The sequence below is a fragment of the Carassius gibelio genome, chromosome B3 (genome assembly GCF_023724105.1).
Source record: "Carassius gibelio isolate Cgi1373 ecotype wild population from Czech Republic chromosome B3, carGib1.2-hapl.c, whole genome shotgun sequence".
Taxonomy (NCBI): Eukaryota; Metazoa; Chordata; class Actinopteri; order Cypriniformes; family Cyprinidae; genus Carassius; species Carassius gibelio.
Genome location: NC_068398.1, coordinates 41,805,109 through 41,817,808, shown reverse-complemented (window position 1 = coordinate 41,817,808; position 12,700 = coordinate 41,805,109). Strand labels below are relative to the sequence as shown.

The 12,700-nt window shown below is 37.0% G+C and overlaps 1 long non-coding RNA gene across 1 annotated transcript; it reads left to right on the top strand.

Moving 5' to 3' along the window:
* The first annotated feature begins 788 nt into the window (after positions 1-788).
* On the top strand, positions 789-7,209 carry LOC127953506 (uncharacterized). The gene is made up of 3 exons (XR_008153273.1): positions 789-1,171; positions 3,208-3,296; positions 5,290-7,209. It is a non-coding gene; the product is annotated as an uncharacterized LOC127953506 (long non-coding RNA).
* The last annotated feature ends 5,491 nt before the right edge of the window (positions 7,210-12,700 follow it).

The following is a 12,700-nucleotide window of genomic DNA, read 5'->3' as shown; positions in this document are numbered from 1 at the left end:
CGTTCAGTTTCAGCCTCTGGATCTGATTCTGGATCATAAATAAACGGCTTCGTTTTTCCCTCACGGTAATGTCACAGCTTCCACATGCTCTCAACGCAAAAGCCTACTCGCGCTCGTGATTCTTTAGCTCCGTCCACACGTCACGCCTCCAGCCGGTCGTGTTTTTCCGGGAAAAATCGGTACAGACTATCTTTCTCTTATGAATATAATAAAACTAAAGACTTTTTGGAGTTATGAAGGATGCAGTACTACTTTATAGGTACTCAAGATTAACAGGATATTGAGTGAAAACGAGCATTTCACCCCACTTTAACTGTCAAAGCAATTCGATTTAATCAGTTAAACATAATGAACAATTCTGCCAATTGTATCACTAAATTAAACAGTAAATAAAGTTTTACTGTTAAATGTAAGGTGAAAGATGATTTTAGTGCCTCAGTACAAGCAGCAGTTCAGAACTCACATGAACCGATCATCTCTTCCTCTTTACTTCTAGATACCACAGCTAATAAACATGAATGATCATCTCTTTCTCTTTACTTCTAGTTACTACATGAAATAAACATGAACTGATCATCCTTTTCTCTTCACTTCTAAATACCACAGCAAATAAACATGAACCATCATCAGAAGTGTTATCTACTAAGTGAAATTGTTACTTAACTAGAAAAAAATTAATAAAAAGTAATTTTGCTAAATATATGCACTTAACATAAATATTTTTTTACTTAACCTGTTCTTCAATATGTACTGTAATTTTTTTTTATATAAGTTAGTCTTAAATAACGAGTAATGACATCCATTGTTTAAATATTTGTATTTCAGCAAACTGGAGAGGAAAAATAATATCATAAAAACAAAATAATAATACAAAAAAATAATAATATAAAAATAGCTTTACATGCAATTTAAATGTTTCTTTACAAATCACTGTAATATAGTAATGTACCAATTGACATGGTTTACTGTATAGTTGCAGCATTAGTTGAGCCAGATTTTTAACTCAGCTTTAGTTGTATGTCTGAGTAAATCAATGACTAATGTTGTGTTTTTGTGATCTTGTTGCACTGCATGTTTGAGAATGAAGACTAAAATCAATTGCAATTACATCCCGAGGGGCTAAAGTATCTCCCTAAATGAAGACAATGAGACATTCATTAAAGAATATGTGGTAAGTGTATGTCAACCTGCTCTTTTTACATGATAAATGTCTTATGGATATATTTACATTGATAGCTATGTTATTTCTCTTATTGGCATCACAGTCTCGCTTTGCCCATGAGTGTGCCCATGAAAATTCGCTCATTATTGATTTCATAAAACACACTATGTTTTAGCAGAGGTAACTAGAAGTATGAAAACTTTAGTATTGGTAACTGTTTTACAAGTTCAGTCAACTTAAAGATTTAAGAACACTGGGTCTCATTCACTAAATATGCATAGGCACAGATTTTTGCGTGAAATGTGCATTCGGACGTTTTCACGAATAAATCATGATTCATCAAAAACTTTTGTACTAAAATTTATTCTGAATGTACGAAAAGATTCAAGAACTTATACCATACGTATGCAATAATCATGGACAACCAGGCCCTTATAAGCATGTGTTAAGAACCCTACATATAATTAGATGTTATAGATAAATTATAATTACAGTTCCAATTTTATTATATATATATATATATATATATATATACATATATATATATATATATATATATATGGTCCAAACAACAATCACCTGATCTATCCTTATATAAACGGTGATTAATGTGTCTCATCTTGTGTTTAGAGGCATGGCACACTTGGTACTGCTTGAAGACATCGCGGCGCGTGCTCTAAGGAGAGAGCGTGTCTTTAGAGAGCGCACAGATATGTTCGCTGAGAGTGACGAATGGCTATTCAGTCGCTTTAGGTTGCCCAGAGAAGTCCTCATTGATTTATGCAACTCACTGGAACCACACCTAAGCCACATCACCAACCGCTCTCACCCTATACCACCTTATTTCAAAGCCTGTGTTATAACCCATGCTTCTTTTTTACCTGTGCCCGTTATGCCAGTGGATACACTTTTAAATAACAAATTTTTCCTGGGTTCCACCTCCGACAGCAAAACCTCACGTTCATAATCGTTAAAGTTATTTTTCTTTGTCTTTTGTTTCGGTGCTATAATTGACTTTCTCTGTACAAGTGACTCATTGTCGAAAGCCCTTATATGGAGCTGGGTTGGGGCGTGAACTATGCTAATTACTGACCACTGTACTCAGTGCACCCTTTCTTTTTTTCTTCTTTTTTTATGCAGTGCAAGTGATCTCAAGCCACTGTACCCTTTTTTTTTTTTAATCCTGGAACAATAGGAGTGCTCATGTTTTTAAATGGTTAGTTCACCGAAAAATGAAAATTATGTAATTTATTATTCACTCTCATGTTGTTTCAAACCCGTAAGACAGCTGTTCATCTTCGGAACACAGTTTAGATTTAGTCCAAGAGCTTTCTGTCCCTCCACTGAAAATGTATGTACGGTATACTGTCCATGTCCAGAAAGGTAACAAATAATAACAAATATGACTTTATTCAGAATTGTCTTCTGTTCCGCGTCTGTTGTGAGGACAAGACTGCAGTATATGATATGCGGTTCGCGGATGAATCATTCAAGTTTAACCGGTTCTTCATGAACCAGTTCACCTAATCGAACTGAATCGTTTGAAACGGTTCACATCTCCAATCCACAAATCACTTAAACTGTTAACTTTTTTAGCATAAGTTTTAGTCATCTCCAGAGGCAGTTTCTGCTTCTTTCCCTTCCCCTTCATGTTGAATTTGGCCATCAACCGGTTGGTAAAGAGCCTAAAGAAACAAATGCACCAATTAAAAAGTACATGTAAAAATCTACAGCTGTAGCATGGATGTGATTTTGGACACTCTAGTTTTCTGAAATTGATTAAACAAACCTCTGGGAGGTGACCGTTTGATAGCTCTAATGACATTCTTTCCCTTCATCTGTCCCTGCACCTGTCAAACCCCATCCTCTTTAACTTCCACATCAGGTTTCTATGCAGTCTCATGATTGCATTTCAGATAATTCAAGTCTGTGTAAACTGGAATTCGCTTCTGACTTCATTTCAGTATAGTGATACATTTCCAACTGAAACAGATTAAATAGCAGGGATGGTTTTATTGTAGTGCTCCTCTCCATTTCACTCATAGCAAACTAACGGCTGAAGGGATGTGGTCAAGGATATTCTGCCCAATCAGACTGACATCATCATAGAAGAAATTTTGGGAACACTTTCTATGTGAGTGGTTAGATACTGAGTGTTATTTGATTCTTTCCTGCGTAGCTAATGTTAATTAATTGATGTGAACTTAATACTCCTACTGAAAAAAAATGCAGTGTTTTATATGGTAAGATTTTATTTTGATGGTCCCCTTAATCAATCGACTATAAGCAACTTTGCAACTACATGCCAACTTACTCTCATTAGAGTATTAGTATGCTCAAGAGTGGTAGAATCTAGTTTGGTAAAATAAGCTGACATACTTCCAAAGATACTTATATTCAGTTTAACTGTTAGTATATTTACAGTAGCAGACACACTAATACTCTAATGACTGCTAGTTGACATGAGTTGCAGAGTTACTAATCAACAGCAATGTAAAGGATACCATCAAAATAATCAAACTGATATTACAGTAAAAATAGTTCAAAGCAAATGTTTAATATTACACATTCATCTGATCTGATATCTGATCTTATGGCTGTTTGAGATTTTTTTGTTTGTTTTGTTTTTAATATTATTATGATTATTATTACTACTTATAAGTGGCCTTTATCCGCTTTAAGTAGCATCAGAAAATTGGCAAGATATGAGACTTATAATACATTATAACTATGAGAAATATAATCCATTGTAAAAGTGGATGCAACGTGTTTCCCTATTTTAAAAACAAAGCCTTACAAGGTAATACAATATTAAATGAAAAACCTTAGTCAGACATTTAGGCCAAAATGGGTAAACATAAAAACTTTGTCATCATGTCATCTTTGTTATTAAAAAATAAGAACAAAGATACACATTAAAATTACACATACAAATAAAACAAGCGGTGTCTTGTTTTTAGATACAGTAGGTGTATTTAGCAGTAGCATTCAAGAAATTGAATGAAGAAATATAAAGCATTATATACTGCGTAACACTTGATTCTTATTAAAGCAACAGTATTAAAGTTCTTCAGTCAAGATGTTTTGTGTGTTAACATTAAAGTGATCGTTCACCAAATAAATTATCATCCTCTCATAATTTTTCCTCTCTCAAGTTGTTTTAAATCTAAATTTCTTCTGTTGAACATGAAAGTTATTTAGAAGAATATGAGTAACCAAACAGTTGCTGGTCCTTAGTGACTTCCTTAGTATTTATTTCCTGCTGTCAAAGCAAAGTCCTTTCAGGCAAGTCGTGCCACTCGGCCGCCATCTTGGCAACGCCTCCGGGCAGCTATTTCAGAATAACAAGACCAGCTCCTATCTAAATTAATGGGCAGAGAGTCAGAACTGCAATTTCTCAGGTCACCGGGACATAAAAACACCATGTATAGAAACAGCAGTGAAATATGATAAAAATCGCTGAAAAAAATTGATGACTTTGCCCCAAAATAAGGTTTAAAACGCCTTTTTCCCCACAGGTTATACCTTTACTACGCATGCGCAAGGGTTCCTCAACTGTGCGCATACGTCAGTGGAACCAGACGATAGGCTTAAATGTTTCCCGGCTTAACTGCTAAAAGCAAGATGATTGGCTATCCAGCGAGAGGGGCGGGACATGTGCACACAACCACCATCTTTGCCGTTACGGGTTCTCCTTATATATATGTATTGAGGATTGAGGAAGTGACATGTCTCTTATAAACTGTCTCTGTGTCAAAGTCAATGTGGACCACCAACTGTTTGGTTACCCACATTCTCCCCAAAAATAAATATTGGCACAAAAAAGAAATAGATGCAGATTTTGATCAAAATGAGAGTATAGTATAAGCAGAGGTAGATATGTCACATCTCTTTCGACTGGCAAACTGTGACAATAAATGTAACATGTTTGGCAAGTTCTATATGTAGGGATACTGTTGAAAATACCTGTCAAGCATTCTATGGACACAATCCCTTACATCTTTCCCTCCAATTATTGCAAGTTGGAATACCTTCAAAGAGAGGGGATAATATTCCTGTCATGTTAGAAAACATTAGACAATAACATGCTTCACTGATATATTACTGATAAATTACTTTATTTCCAGATTGTCTTGCAAATCATACCAGGGACTCAAAGGCTTGAAAAGTCTCACAAACTCCTTCATTGTCTCCAGCTGCTGTATATGGGTGGATGAAAGGGTAGACTCGCTTCTTCCCAGCCTTCTGACCTCCATGTGGATTTTCACCAATTTAGACAAAACTTCTTTCTGAAACTCTGAAATCAAAATTATGCTTTTGTGCTGAAACTTGTGCTATTGTTATCCTTAAACGGATGTGTGAATTGAATCTGCTAATGCTATATGTCCGGTTTAATTCAATATTTGTGCTTTTGATACCAGTTCCAACTTAAGTACTTACTTGCCACATCCATTGGGAATCTTAAGTCTGTTTCCCTACGAGGCCCTGTACGTCTTGATTCATGTGCAGAAGACCTATTACTCTTCTCTGAGAAAGACCTCCCAGAGGATCTTGAGATTTGTCTTTGATCAATTTATAATCTGAAAGACAAAATTTGTCAACTTATACTCTGTTGTCCATAATAATTGATATAGCTCTTGTAGCAAGTTTGTGCCCATATTATTTAAGTTTTTTTTTCAAAGCAACGCCAGTGTGTAATTCCTGCTTCTGCTGTACTCAGCAGTCAGTCAAGCTCAATTGGTGCAAAAACACTCTTGTTATAACCAGTGAAGCTATGTTAATCTAATGTTGAATAAATCTCTTACCACTTAGTTACATTGCACACGTAGGTGGCACATTACAGCTCTGACAAGGCCACGAGCTGAACGCAGCCAGTTTAGTCAATGCTTTTTATTTATCCCAGCTACTCCATGCTGCTTTACTTAAGATAGCTGCCTAATGTATTTTGGATGGATAATAATAATATTTGCTGATATTTAGCTATCGTCAAAGGCATCAGCAACAGGCAATATGACATGATACTATTATCTATCAGCACACCCTATGTTCTACCATGAGGCTCAGAATGTTAAACATAAAACCAGTTGTTGAAAATATGCTCAAAATATCTCATAACACTGCTACTTTAGAACATTTATGTTCTTGACTTTGTGAACCGCATAAAGGTTTGAATGAATACTGTCCTTGGACAAATCGCTGTGCCTTGAATGCTTGCCTTGTCCCATCTGGTTGTTGTCCCTGGACTGGTTGCTGTGCCTGGTCTGCTTCCTGTGTCGGTACGGTTTGCTGTCCTGGGACCCACTGCTCTGCTGGGATACATCACTGTGCTGAGATACATCACTGTGGCTGGACTGATGAGTGGACCCAGCACCACTTAAAGAGTCCTGAAACCCTAAACCAAAATTGAACACCATTGAAGACAATGTTAGCCTCTGTTAGATTTAATAGTAGGGGGGAAATGGTTAAATGTTAGTTTTTATAAGCTATTTTCGTCTTCTGGGTTTAAAATCTTCATCCTGTCCAGAGCACGATAGTACTTTGATGACTCATCGGTGTCTCATAATTATTAATGAGACTGAGTTTTTTATCCAATGAGAAGACACTCTCTTAATTATTCATGACACCACGTGGATCTTTCCGAAGCCCCTTTCACACTGCCATTCCGGCAAATACAGGGGTAAAGTGTTCCTGCAATTGTTCCCTGGTCACTAGATTTCGCTATCTATCTGTCTGTCTATCTTTGTCTATCTATATTTATGTATCTATCTGTCTGTCTATCTGTCTTTATCTATCTGTAATGTGCTATTTCTTTTTTTAATGTTCAGCAGAATATGTTGACAGATTGTAGGATCTGCTTTTTGAAAGTGTGTTGGAGCAGCCACAACTGTTTCAGGAATCTCTAAAAGGACTGAAGTTCCTGACCACCTCTGCACACAGTTTCAAAGACCTGAAAAGAGTGAAGCTGTTGCACAACACACGTCACGATTTAGACCACCTTCTGTCTGTCTGTGATCTAAAGTAAATAAACAAATTACATGAAAAAATTGAAATGTAAAGTTCTTTATTTTAGTCAAGGGGAGGGGGTTGAAAACCTGAAAAGGTAATCTGTGAAATTAGATGTTTAGTTAAGACCAGGTAAGAATGTTACTAACCTATTGAGGACTGTGTTCTCCATGTCACCATAGAGCTGGCGATATGTGCCATAAACAGCTTGCAAAACAAATGTGTTTAGGGCGACAGGTTCAAAACCTGGATGAGCAGTTATGCGTGCTGCCCCACCAACCTGCTCACATTTGAGCATCACCTACATGTTAAGAATTAAAAGTAATAATAAAATAAAAGGTGTATAATATATATACCTACACATATATTACACACACACATAATATATATATATATATATATATATACATATATATGTGTGTGTGTGTGTGTGTTTGTGTGTGTGTAATGGAAACATGCCAAAAACCTACATATGGTAAAACGTGTATTTTGACTGATTACATACTGAGGGGGCGCTTGGATCTATGCTACTGTATGTATGCAAGGTTTTTTTTAAGCGTTATTTTTTTTTTTCAAATATGCATTTATAATGTGTATATAAACAACTATATATTTTATAATGACTGTAATTACACATGTACATTAATATGTTTTAAATAGAATTACGATTACTGTAGGATATATGTAGCAGGGCATTCAGTAACTCTTGAAAAGACAAAAATAAAGTGTCAGTGCATTTCATTAGATTTTAACTTTTCCAGTTTTTTTTTTTAAATTGTAGTATTTCCTCACGTTTTAACACTGATTTTTAGTCGATATGTATGGGCTACTGGCGATGAGAGTTTCCCCCCTCCCCTCCCCTGCCGTACCACACCCACTCCCCTCCCCTCTTCTCACAGCCACCACGCCCATTTAAGTCGCATTTTTTCAAAAAGATTGTGAGCTAGACTTGAGCTGAAAGAGGGGGGTTACATGACCCTTTAACTAGCTGGCTCGGTTTATGTTGAAATTCAAAGGGTCTAAAAATGTAACACTGAGTTAATAAAAAAAATGCTTCAACTGTATTGCGAGCTTTGGATGTGACTGGGCATGTAGGCTTCTGTAATACAGCCTGTGAAGCGGGCAAATACCAAATGGCATAAAATACTTAAAATGTGTGCAAATTATAAATTTTTGTGACAATGCAACAATTACCCAATTAGTCAAGTGACAGTTCTGTCAGCTGTCCCGATCGAAATGCGTGTGAGTCTTATCTCAGTGTACAGCAGGTCACTTTAGTACAGACAAGATGTGCTGATGAGAAGAGCGCTCCGAGAGAGTTCATGGATTCTAAGACTGGTTTCGACTGACTGATTTAATCTTATAGTTTGTGTTGATTTCAAACCTAAGCTATGTTGAATAAACGCAGGAATTTCCCTCATTATAAACTTGAAAGCTGCAAGAATTATTAAAACCATGCGATATAGCTACACACAGAAATTAAAGACCTGATTAAATATAACTCTATTACACAGAGATTTATAAAACAATGAATTTTTTGTATTTATTTGTATAAAGTTGAAGAATTCAGAACTTTTGTCACTTGACTCGCATCGCTTGACATGCCCACATTCCTTCGCCAATGGTCAATGTTGCACGTGTCACTGGAAGTCGCCAGCTCACCATTGAAAATAAATGGAATTTTGATGCTCTGTCGCTGTGTGTCGCTGGCGGTGTGAACAGGGTTTTAGTTACCTCAAAGCTACAGGCAGGTGAGTTTTTTATCAAGGTTGGAACAAAACTCTGCAGGATTGTTGCTCTCCAAGACCAAATTTGGCCATCCCTTTCGTAGAAGTTAATTAAGATAAAACCTGCCAACCTTCAAATTCTGTGTTCTATACCATGCATTTTTGTGTAGAGGGAGAAAAGCTGAAGATAAGGTTTTGATCAGTAAGAGAATTGAGCATGATTATGCTGATATGATGGAAGTGTGTGTTGAAGCTAAAAAGCGTCTCTTGGAGGATTGTAGTGCTGAGAATCTACCTGTTACTCCCAGCAAAGTGCATATTATGAAAGTGCATCCTGATTCTAAGGAAGACATCTCTAATGCAGATATCCTCGAGGCTATTTACTCCCTCTGTAAAAGCTTTGACAAGCAGGAAGAGAAGTTGAAGGAGTTGAAAAGAAAAATGGAAGAGAACGGTAGAATCATCTCCGAAGTCAAGGAAGAGATGAAAGCTCACAAACAGAAGGCAGTTGAATTGGAGATGGAACTTTCTAATCTCAAAAAAGGTGAGATCTAGTGTAGGAGAATTGGATCGCTACAAAAGATGTTGGAATTTACGTATGAAAGGACTGGCAGAGAAACAGAAGGAGAACATTAGAGATCATTATGCAGTTTTCAAAGAGGATATAGAGAGACCAAATCTTGGCTCTGTCCAAGGGTTCAAATGTGTGCAAGGAGGCAGGCTGTCATTTTGCTGAGGACTTAAAAAAAGAGGACAGAGAGGCAAGGCAAGTGCTTTTGCCATGCATTGAACAAGCTCGAGCAGAAGGAAAATGGATGAACTTTCGGGGTCAGTTTGCTTTCATTGAGGGAAAGCAAGTTTTTCAATGATGATGAAAATGAAAGAAAGGGAAAAGTTTTTTTTTCTGAGATACTCTTTTTGTGTTGCAAGTTTATTCTTCAGATCTATTTTCTGACTGTTCAGTGACATTTTCTGTAAGCTCACTGTGAGTTCCAGTGGAGTATGTTCTAAAATCTTGATTATCTTTTTGTTCATTGAATGCAAGGGGTCTAAAGGACAAAGTAAAATGCAAAGGTATATTTTTATTTTGTAAGGGGCAAAAGACACATTTGGTTTTTCTACAAGAGACTCATTCTACTGAAGAAGATAATTTAAAGTAATTATAAGAGCCTAATACCTCCCATTTGCGATCTAAACACAGTTAATGATTAGCTGAGGAAAACAATTCTCAAGATTGCCTGGACCCCTTTTTGTCAAGGAAACAAATGGCAAAAGGACATTGTGACATTAAGCAAAGGGATAACGTGATCATACAACAGAGAAAATATCCGTTGCAAAATGCCCCCGCTCATGAGGAAACTAATGGGACATCGATATCCTGAGTCCCTAAAAGGGAGCTTATTTAATTAACTCTTTTTACAAGATACAAGGACCCTGTGTACTTTTCAACAAACTATCTCAAAAGGACAACCATTAAGAAATCTGAAGGTTTAACTATATTCACAAATAATGTGTTATGTCTTTATATATGTTTAAAGTGCTCAATGTAATCAGTGCAACTTTAACCAATGTTTTATGTATGGTTTTTATAACTTTAACAGTGCTTTCAAATGATATGAGCTGTGTAAGATATGGAAAGTTTAGTCTTGAATGGAAGCTCACGTTGTTTACCTAAACTTGGAGCAAATTAAATTTCCAGATTCTGTATTGTGTGCATATTATGACACTTTATATGGTATTAACCCAAAGATCCATCCCACATGACAATGCCACATGAAGTTTAATCGAGAAACAGTACGGGGCGTGTCTAAGCTCTGCAACAGCATCCCATTGGGAGATCGCATCGTTGGATGGACCAAATCTGCTTTGATAAAACCCCATGCTTGAACTAGTCTCTAGTCTAGTCTCCAAGCTCATCCTCTCTTGTCGAGGGTTGTGTCGTGTATCGTGTCGATTAAATGCGGTGTGCTGCACTACGCTGCTCTTCTGTCTTGGCCATGGCTTGAACTACCTACACGCTCTTGCGTTCTTGCCATCCAGAATTCAAAACCTCTCTGTTGAAACTTCATGACAGCGAAACCATGCTTGCTCACTTACTTACCCTTTTTCAACCCAGGCTTCTAGCCATCAGCGTGCTTGCAAGTCATAAAGAACTTCAACTTTCCGTGACAGAATCTCCAAAGCTCACGCCGCACATATGAGAGGACTCAGGAGAAGCAAGAGCTGTTGAATCTCTCAAAATCGCCGGGCACTCAACCAACCAATCAAGGCAAAGGGCATCCCCAGACGTCATCAACACAACCACGAATCCCAGCCGGGATTCCCCTTTCAGCTCAACGCGAGCCAAGGAGACGAAACAACACCACGGCCAGCAGCACAACCACAAGTAAAGGCAAACAAACCTCTATCTATTGCTGAAATGGTGCAAGGTCGTTATTAAGTTGCAAAGATAAACTAGGGCTCTGCTTTTATTGATTCTTGATACGCCTGTGAATTTGGTAGAGATTTTCTCATTAACTCACCTCATAAATACAATACAATACAATACAATATTTATTTATAAAGCACATATAAAAACAACCAAGGCTGACCAAAGTGCTTTACATAGCAGAGAATTAAATACAGAGCAGTACAGGACAAAAGAAACAACTGAAAAAAGAAAAAATAAGAAAAAATAAGCAGTAATTGCATCAGAATTAATGAGCATCAAAAGCAAGAGAAAACAAAAAAGTTTTTCAAGAAGATTTCTTGAGAAGGCAGTGATCGCTGGATCTCAAAGTACGAGAAGGAGTGTACGGACAGAGCAGATCAGTCAGGTACTGAGGGGCCAAATTATTAAGAGCTTTATACACAAAAAGTATCATTTTAAAATCAATTCTAAATTTAACAGGTAGCCAATGGAGTTTGAATAAGATAGGGGTGATGGACTCATACTTGCGTGTCCCAGTGAGGAGTCTAGCTGCTGCGTTTTGCACTAGCTGTAGGCGAGAGAGAGAAAACTGAGATAGACCAAAGTAAAGTGAATTACAGTAGTCTAGTCGTGATGTTATGAATGCGTGAGTCACTATTTGAAGATTACTCTGAGTTAAAAACGGTTTCACTTTAGAGAGTTGGCGAAGTTGAAGACCCACGGATGTCTCCAGACGTCACAACAGGACCTCATGGTCAACTAAGTCAAATGCAGAACTCAAATCTAATAAGACTAAGGCCATTGATTTCCCAGAGTCAGTTTCACTGAAAATATCACTTGACACTCTTAAAAGAGCTGATTCAGTACTGTGTAGAGCTTTAAAACCAGATTGAAATGTTTCATGGAGAGAATTTGCAGATAAGTATGATTGTAGTTGAACCAGTACAACTCTCTCAAGAATCTTTTCGAAATAAAAGGTAGATTAGAAATAGGACGATAGTTAGAAAGTGGAAGGATCGAGATTAGTTTTTTTAAGATATGGCGTCACCACAGCAACTTTCAGACGGTTCGGGAAGGAACCAGTTGACAGGCATTTGTTAATTAAAAGTAACAGGCCCAGTCCAACTGTGTCCATAATTTGCCTAAGGAAAGAAGGTGGAATAACATCCTGTGGACAGATAGTGGGTTTTAAGTGACCAACAATTTCATTACATGTGTCCAGATCAATCAACTCAAACTCAGACCAGATGGAAGAACATAATGGAACATCATGTGTATACACTGAGTTAGACAATTGAGATCTTAAAATTGTGATCTTATCAACAAATAACATTGCAAAATTGTCACAGAGAGCAGTAGAGGGCTCTAAAATGGGATGCACAGAGGGATTTAAAACAG